The sequence below is a fragment of the Rhipicephalus microplus genome, chromosome 7 (genome assembly GCF_043290135.1).
Source record: "Rhipicephalus microplus isolate Deutch F79 chromosome 7, USDA_Rmic, whole genome shotgun sequence".
Classification (NCBI taxonomy): Eukaryota; Metazoa; Arthropoda; class Arachnida; order Ixodida; family Ixodidae; genus Rhipicephalus; species Rhipicephalus microplus.
Genome location: NC_134706.1, coordinates 137514895 through 137524323, shown reverse-complemented (window position 1 = coordinate 137524323; position 9429 = coordinate 137514895).

Here is a 9429-nt window from a genome sequence, read left to right as displayed (position 1 = left end):
CGAGCCAAGTCACCTTCAAATTATCCGCAAGTTCGAGAATGATTTATGGTGACCGACAAGACTGTCTTGAGTCAAAAACGAGTCAAGTAGCGTCTCTGCATTCGGGGGTTAGGGTGGAGCCCCATTCGGTGTGCGGCGTCACCACGTCAGCTGCGCATGCGCGTCCGCTTCTCCTTTTTTTTCTCTCCTATGCTCCCTCTCTCTCCTCTGAATGTTCACCCCTCCGCGTTTACATTCCTATTGCTCATGCGTGTCCTTTTTCTTCTCCTACGTTCCCCCTCTCTCTCCTCTAGGCATTCATCCGCGCGGCGTTTACATTCCTATTGCTCATACGCGTCCCTTTTTCTTTCTTACTCTTCGTTCTTTCTCGCCTTGCGATGCCGATGCAAGCAACGTCTCCTAGCTATTTTTTTATTGTAAAAACCGACTACTTGGGCTGCTAGTGAATGTAAACGGGGTATATATGTACTAGCACCCCGTATATATAAGCACTGCAGGATCTTCGCGTTAAACAAAAGTGAACTGTGTGTCTCTGTGCGCGATTGGAGGCTTCTGTTTCTCATTGTCCATTACCAGTGATTGGCGCTTTCCAGTAAGAAACACTGGTCTATCAAAGCGTGCTTGGCGCCTTTCCAGGTTTTTCTTCTGCGCTATGACGGAATGAGCGTCAACATCGCCTCTAGTGTAAGCGTTAGATCTCGCTGCTTCGCATCTGCAGATGATTCCCTTTAGCAGGAGAAGATGTATTTTTAGGGGCGAAGCTCCTCAAGCCGTGGGTCATGCGTCCTCACTCATCGTGCGTCCTTAAGTCGTGGGTCATGCGTCCAGTACAGCCAAGGCTATGAAGCCCAAGCACGCCCTTTTTTACTATACCTCTGCATGTAGTCCACGAACGCTCGCTTGTGAATACTGTGCAGCGTAATGGAAAATATAAAAGGAAAATATCTAAATATTATGTTCAAGATTGGTAACACTATTTTTAGGAAGAATCACCCGTGTAGGTAATTCGTTCTTTGCTGTTTCTAGTTTTCTGGTTTTCTGGTGCCATTTCACCTTTTCACTGCCCCGGTAAACAACGATGGCGTCACTCAGTTGCAGCAAGCTCAGTATATTAGCTCAATGCTCTGGCGGCGCTGGCAGAACTCTTAGTGGAGCATACAAGAACTAAATCAACTTGAGCATAGCCTTCGCGATGTGCTCCGGAAGTTACTTGGGGGAACCGATGGCAAATGTTATAGTTACCTGGCCGTTACAATTTCGCGTGATACTTGGCTAGGTTTGCGTACGCACGATTCTGTTTACGATCACTGCAGTCCCGCGGAGTATTATGGTTTGTTCACTGTTTGTGGTTGGTAGTTGAGTTACTGTGCTCCGGGACTCGGAATACAGGTACCTAAGCAACCTCTGCCGACGGCCGACGATTGGCGGATGGCTGGCACGTAGTCGGCAGCTGACATCACTTGCCCCCAGACATTCGAAAAGGGTCGAGGGGCGCTGCGGGCTTCGTCGGAACTTGGTCGGCGGCGTGGTTCAGGCCAGCGTTGGTGGACGAGTGAACGCCGAGCGTGCCAAAGACTCGTCGGAGTGAGCAGTCGGCAACACATCGAGCTGGCCTTGGTTGCCGGATGAGCATAGCGAAATGACGTGCATTTATTTAGGGTGGCATAAAACATTGTTGCGTGATTCGGCTTTTACTCTCATGTATACGTATCAATATAAACACCAGTGTGTTTTCTTTAACATTCAGAAGCAATACCTGGAAGACAATGAGAGACAATATATCTGTGGTCATAAGCTCAATTACTTTAATTGGCAGAGAGTGCTTGCGCGACAACTCAATTACAATATTGACTAAAAAAAATTGGTCATAATATGTTCTCGTACATGGTTTTCCCAGGTCGGTGTATTTGAGAAATTTTGCGGCATCATCGTGTACCGACAGGGTGCAATATATATATATATATATATATATATATATATATATATATATAAATATGTGTGTGTGTGTGTGTGTGTGTGTGTGCGCGTGCGCGCGCGTTCAACTTGCCTTTTGTTTTTATTTGATACAACAGCAGATTTTTGTAATAAGAAAAGTGGCTGAAAAACGGTGAATTTCTGCCTAAATAAGTTTGAGGAGGTAAATACTAGATTCTCGCTACTGTCCCGCCACGGTGGTCTAGTGGCTAAGGTACTCGGCTGCTGACCCGCAGGTCGCGGGATCAAATCCCGGCTGTGGCGGCTGCATTTCCGATGGAGGTGGAAATGTTGTAGGCCCGTGTACTCAGATTTGGGTGCACGTTAAAGAACCCCAGGTGATCAAAATTTTTGGAGCCCTCCTTTACGGCGTCTCTCATAATCAATTGGTGGTTTTGGGACGTTAAACCCCACAAATCAATCAATCAATCAATTCTCGCTACCGTAAGATTTTATTTCATGTTGAGTACTGCGAAATCGGAGCCTACATCAGTTGCCAAGGTGTAATCAGTTTGGAGGTCATAAGTTAACGTCATTCACTTTTCGTGCAAGTAAGGTTTACTTTTTGGAGTGAGTTTTACTCAATCAATGCATTTATCTCATTTCTCAGCTAAATTACGACTAGTAAAAAACGATTCTGCATCACCTTAAAAAAGCATGTCGATAGTCATACAACACCACTCATGGAGATTTTTCACTGCTGCCCTAGTCTACAATTACAAGTACGCAAGGTTTTGTTATAGAAGCTAGCTATTAGTGTAGTACATACGAGTAATGCATATTTAGCTGACTGCTATACATGAAAACTGCAATGCCATATATGCTATGTGGGTAGAAAAAAAACATCTACACGAAAGGTGTTGTAGTGTCTCTACGACTCCATGGCTCGAGTTGTGAAATACTTAAGGGTGAAACAAAGCCGGTGGTTAGTACAAAACGAACCTATTTAATAACACCAATAAAAGGAAACGTCCCAGCACCTCAAATGGTTCGCTGGCCATTGGTCACTGATGCCCTTGCGAGTCCTGTGGGCTCTCTTCATTGCACCACACATGTAAACACACACAAAACAACCACTGACACAAGTGGACCCCCATTTTATGGCCCACTTCGGAGGCGTGAACAGTCTCCGTTGAGTCGAGCACACTTTCAATGGACCAAGGCTACGAACAGGAACTGGAAATCCCCCAAAAGCTGTCAACGACACGCGTGACTTCATGTAAGATTTTAGTACACACGCACAAAACAATATAAACTAGAAATGTTGCTTCAAGACTGTCAGAATGAACACATAATGACTGTAGTCGTCTCAGAACAGACGGATTAGAAGCGCAGGAAAAGCACAGGCAAGCCAAGGTGAACACACGAATCGCGTTACAGTTAGCGGAAAACACAAAAAGAAAAGAAAAAATGTAAAAAAACATTTACTGCTGGTTCAACCATTTCTGACTCTCATGCTTACTGCTTACACAGAGCAGAATGTGCTTTCCTTGAAAAGAAAAAAAAACTGGGGTCCCAATGTTTCGGCCTTGGAATCTCGTCTCCCAGAAAGAATATACAGATTTAGTTGAGCGTCCGCAGCAGGACACGGCCTGCCATTGCGGAAGGCGCTGTGCTGTGCTCTCCGGGCTGCAGAAATAAGGCGCCTTCTTCATCTAACCACTACCACCACCATTGCAAATTGCTAGCAGGCTGCGTCTGGCTGGTGCGGACGCGTGACTTAATCTGGCTATTGACAAGACCTGAAAGAAGGAAAGGAATGAGCTAACCACGGAGTCGCTGAGACCAATTGGCGTGGTGCGTGCGTCGGGCCTTTCGCTTTTTTTCTTCCTTTTACTTCAGAATGCTATTTCGTTCCTCAATAGTCCTCGGAACGCTATTTCGTTCCGAGGACTTGTTGAAGCACTGCCATGCAAAGTGACGCGCGTGCATTGCGCAGCATTTCCTTTGCTATGCTGCTATAGAGGCAGCCTTTCCCGCCACCGAGGATTTCATACGTACTCGTGACTTTTTAATTCCTGACGCATTGCCACTTTTCTCTCTTGACAAAAATCACTTCAATTTGCGGATGTGTGAATACGGTAGTCTCTTCTAGCTGATGGATAAAAATGGTTCAGGTGAATGGCTGTTCTATCAGTCGTCCTTTATCGTTTACGGGTAAAGAGGCAAATATACGACTTTCACGATTTTTTGTTATTTGTTTATATTGAAAGAGCATGACAAATATTGCTATTTCTTTCCTTGAGGACAAGGACTGCAAAAAGTGTGGATAGCATAATGCACTGGTGTTGCCGTACTAGAAGAAAGTTTGCTAAGATGCATACTTGGTTGCTAAAGTCCTATTCAGTTTTTGCACGTTACATTAGGTCGCGAAGGGACTGTAAGCACCGACCGAAAAATATTCTTGAAGATAAGATGTGCTGACCTTAATTTATTTGTTGTACTGTTTGTTTTCCAGTGATATATTACGAAGAAACTGTGTTCTCTGGGGCTTCAAGCATGTTTTAGAGCACAAAGAGTACAAAGATTGACCGAAAGAGAGAACTGATCTAGCAGGACTACCACTTCATCGACTGTATAGTTGGGTTGCACAAGGCCTGTTGCAAATTGTTCTATGCGATCAATGTTGCATGAAAACATAGTGCATTTATACAACTGCGGAATAAACATAATAAGTGGGCAAGCTTACGTTCGCCTTTCTTTTATTGCATGTTACGCGCTTACACGCTAACAAGTGCATACTTTAGAAACGTTGAATTTCGTCTTACATGTGCACTCAACCAATTCATGTGCACTAAACACAAAAAAGCAGAGCAAAAAACGTCGGCAACCGACTTGCAGCCGACGGTAAGTCGACGTTTATGTAAGGTCTGGCCATGACGTTGTACATGGTCAACCCGCGTGCAGGACGCACTCGGGCTCGTCGGCCATCGCGGTCGTGCCTATGTTGCGTTTCGACGTCGGCCGGCATGTGCCAATGTCGATTCCCAAGACCGGTGTTGGGACTCCGGGTCCTGCCGGTCTCGTTTTCGGTAGCTGGCCCCGTCGCAGGATCCATCGTCCGACAATTCAGCGAGAAGAAGCGCCCGAACGAACAACAGAGATTTATTTACATGTGGAGAAGTGATCAACTGATCCAAAGAGAGAAGAGTGACAGTGATACAAAACGTCTTCGGTATTTTATAGCGCCACGTTGTTGACACTGGGCGCCTTGTCCGCATCGTCAGCTAATACGGTGTCCCCGGCACCTCGGCCACGAGGGAGGGGGAAACACCTCTCACAACACATAGAGTGGCACAACCTAACACGATGTCCTTATATGGTCGCGGCGCCCTACAATGTTACCAAACATGGTCACGAACGCACAGCAGATTCCGGAGTTCTCCCGGCGAGAGGAGGAGCCTGAATGGGGAGGTGGGGGTGGACGACCCCGTCGGTCAAGAACCGGTTCTCCCCCAAACTCTTCTTGCTTGGTTCCCTAGGGCCGGTCGTAACACCGGCCATACGTTGGTTGCCAAGGTGGGGCAAACCACTTTGCAGTGAGTCACAGACCTCTTGCCGAGAACAAATTCTTGCTTGGGTACATAGAGGTGTGCGCCGAGTTGGTTTCGAACGGTGGCGGCGTTGGCGTGGTTCCCAGTAGGTGGTGGCGGCGTCGTCGGGGCACTTCGGGCAGAAACATCGGCGGTGGCGCCGGCGGCGTGGAAACCGAAACTACAATAAAAAAAAGCTACTTTACGGTGTATTTTTTGCTTATTTAGCTGAAATTCGGTACTTTTAACAACAATGCCCAAGACAAAAACATGGAGATGTAAGAGGACTGCAAACGTTCCATAAATGTTTTGTTTATCAGCATACACATTGTATATAGGTTTTTTCAGCGCTCCCCATTAAATCACATAGCTTACACCATGTCATAAGAAATTTCATTTCTTTTTACTCTCCCAGCGACGGAGTTACATCTGCTAAATATCACTATTTATAACCTTACACTTTGTACTGTTTTTAATTCTAAGTAACTGTTGATATTCTATTTATTATCAAATGTACCACTTGCCTCTGTATTGCATTCCAGTCTTGAGGCTATTTTAAATAAATGAATAATAGAGCAGCCTCTTTTCAACGGAAAACTAGGGGCACGACCAAGAGCGGCACGACCAGCGCGCACACGCCTAAGATTCCGCTCCATATTTTTCAGCCGCAACAGGAGAAGACGTTGTGATTGAAAGCACCGCGGATCCGGGCCGGCGCACTTCGGTACTCTTGTTGGCATCATTCTTTCATCGAAAAGAGAGGCACAGCGAAAGGTTGCGCTGTTGACGTCACAGGCTGCCACAACGACGCTACTCGGACGAGGCCAATGAATTTTCTACGAGGGGTGTGAACCATCATTTGGCAGCAGCGGCACGACCAGCGAGCACATGCCTAAGATTTCGCTCCATATTTTTCAGGTTGGTGAATATCTTTTTATGTCATTGTTCTGCTCTCCGCCGCTGCTGCCAAGTGTTGGTGTGTAGTTGTAGTGTGAAACTGCAGTGACATGTCACAATTACGTTGTTGTTCATGTCGTCTTGGACCAGAAGACGGACGCCCGCTTCTGGCTTGTTCAGAATGTAAATTCGCATTCCACCTAGGTGCATGCTCAGGCGTTTCGGAAGAAGCGTGCAAAAAACGGGGGAAAAACATGGAGGTGTGAAGAGTGCAAGACTGGCGGCCAGAAATCTGAGACTGATGCGGGAGAGGTGTCAACTGATAGCATAATAGCGCAGCAACTCCGCTCACTTGAACTTAAGATTGATGCACTCCTAGCTTTGCCAAGCAAGCTCCAATCAATGGAAACAGCTGTGCAGCTTCTGTCGAACAAATTTGATGAATTCAGTGAACGACTGCACGCCCAAGAAACAGCTACGAAAGATTTGTCGAGGAGAGTCGATAAGCTAGAGAAAAGCAAGGTAGATAAAGATGTGCCTTTGATGGCACAAGATTTAGACAAGCTAGAATATCGTAGCCGACGCATGAACCTAGAAATACATGGCATTAGGGAAACTGAGGGTGAGGATCTTGTGGCAAAAGTGAATGAAATTGCGAAACGAATATCACTTCCCTCTCTGACCTGCAGTGATCTTGAAACCATCCATCGGCTACCCGCTAAGCCAGGCAAGACTCGTGGCATTATTGTGCGCTTCATGAATCAGGAAACAAGGGGCAACTGGCTCTCAAAGCGGCGACAGCTAAAAAGCGAAAACAGTAACACATACATTTGTGAGAACATGACTCGACAGGCGCAAAAACTGCTCACTATGACCGAAGAATGGGCTAGAAAAACGGGTTCTGCATTCGTGTGGCAAGCCAACGGTAAGGTGCTAGTGAGGTGAGCGAATGGCGAAAGAGCAGTGGTCATTCGGGGAAGCGAGGGCATGATACGTTTATCATGAAGAGTGGTAACAGTTGTGTATTTCTAGGGTGATCCAGTTTCAAGATGTCGTACTCACCATCCCCATTCCTATGCGATCTTCCAACCTTAAGAAGCGGCTCTGCGCTCTCAGTTTTTCATTTAAATGCCAGAAGTTTAGGAAAGAATTTTGATGAGGTAAGCATGTTGTTGTCGGAAAATAATTATCCATTTGATATAATTTGCTTTACTGAGACATGGCTGTCATCAGATGATGGTTGTATTTTGATTGATGGTTATGAGTGCATTTCTGCATATCGATTACGAAAGCGTGGTGGTGGTGTCTGTGTGTATGTCCGTGCAAACCTCCCATATAGCATTGTGTCCGAGCTTAAGGTCGTAGGTGATAGCTATGAGTATATAATGTTAGAATGCTCTAATGTGTTATTTTTTGTGATTTATCACCCTCCTACTGGATCAATAGAAAGCTTTTTGAATTTCATTGAAAAATCACTGGAGAGATCTCTAGATTCTCGCTCACAAATTGTCTTGGTAGGTGACGTCAACATCAATGTGTCACTAGATAACCCCAGCTACGTACGCCTAAATGAACTAATCGAAGCATATGGTTGTATGAATGTAATTAGCACCCCAACAAGAATAACCGCCACATCAGAAACAACGTTACACCTATGTATTACAAGTTTCGATACTACTCATGTCAAAGCAGGCGTAATTACTACCGACATTAGCGACCATTTTCCAACATACTGCTTCCTACCAGGCAATCGTGTAATCAAAAGTAAGGATGAAAGCTCTTTAGGAGTTATTCTAGCCGACACATTAAAATTTTTGAGAACCTTATCTCTGAAATTGACTGGAGCACGGTTATAGAAGAAAGAGATCCTAATAAATCATACAACATAATTTTAAAACACTTTACATCTTTATATGACGCGTGCTTCCCTCTTAAGCCCTACAAAAAACACAGTAAATGCAGAAAACCATGGGTGACAGTGGAACTATACAACAGAATTAAAGTCAAAAACAACCTTTTTCAAGTTTTCCTATCTTCCAGAGACAAAAACGATTTACTTAAATTCAAAAAATTTCGTAATACACTCAACAAAGATTTGAAGATAGCCAAGACGGGATACTACATTTGTAAATTTACCACTCAATCAGGAGACGCGCGCCTGCTGTGGGCCAAAATAAATCGGCTCATTAACAAAAAGGAGATACCTAGACGAATAAAATTTGAAAAACTGGGCATGAGTAAATTAGAAATCGCTGACACCTTTAACAAATACTTTTTTACAGTTGGTAAGTTTACCACAGACAGCACGGAAACGTGTTGCGAGAACTATATAGCATCAAATTACCCGTCAAGTGTATTCCTGTTTCCTACTGATCAACAAGAAGTGGTAAAGCTAATCACGTCATTAAAGGATAACTGTGCTTGCGGCCTAGATGACATTAGGCCAAAGCCTTTAAGGGCTATAAGTCACTCTATCGCTACACCATTAACGCACATTTATAACTTGATGCTATCTTCAGGTGTTTTTCCCGATCAAATGAAACTTGCGAAAGTAACTGCCATCCATAAAGGAGGGTCATTTGATGAGCTTAACAATTACAGAGCTATATCTGTACTCTCTGTGTTCGCGAAAATGGCTGAACGAGTTATATATAAGAGGATTACGGGCTTTCTAAACGCAAACAATATAATAGCAAAAGACAAGTATGGATTTTGCAAAAACAAGTCTGCTGAGTCGGCTCTACTCAGCATCAAAGAATAGATTCTAGACAACATTGAAAACAACATCTTTACACTAAGAATATTTCTAGATTTTAGAAAGGCATTCGACAGTATATAAAACGATCTACTTTTACGAAAACTACCGTATTATGACAATCGGGGTACCACAGCTCAATTAGTACAATGTTATCTCTCGTCTAGAAAACAATATACAGTTGTAAATAATACACACTCTCAAGTTGAACACATTAAGTATGGTGTCCCCCAGGGATCGATTCTTGGACCAACCCTATTCCTGCTGTTC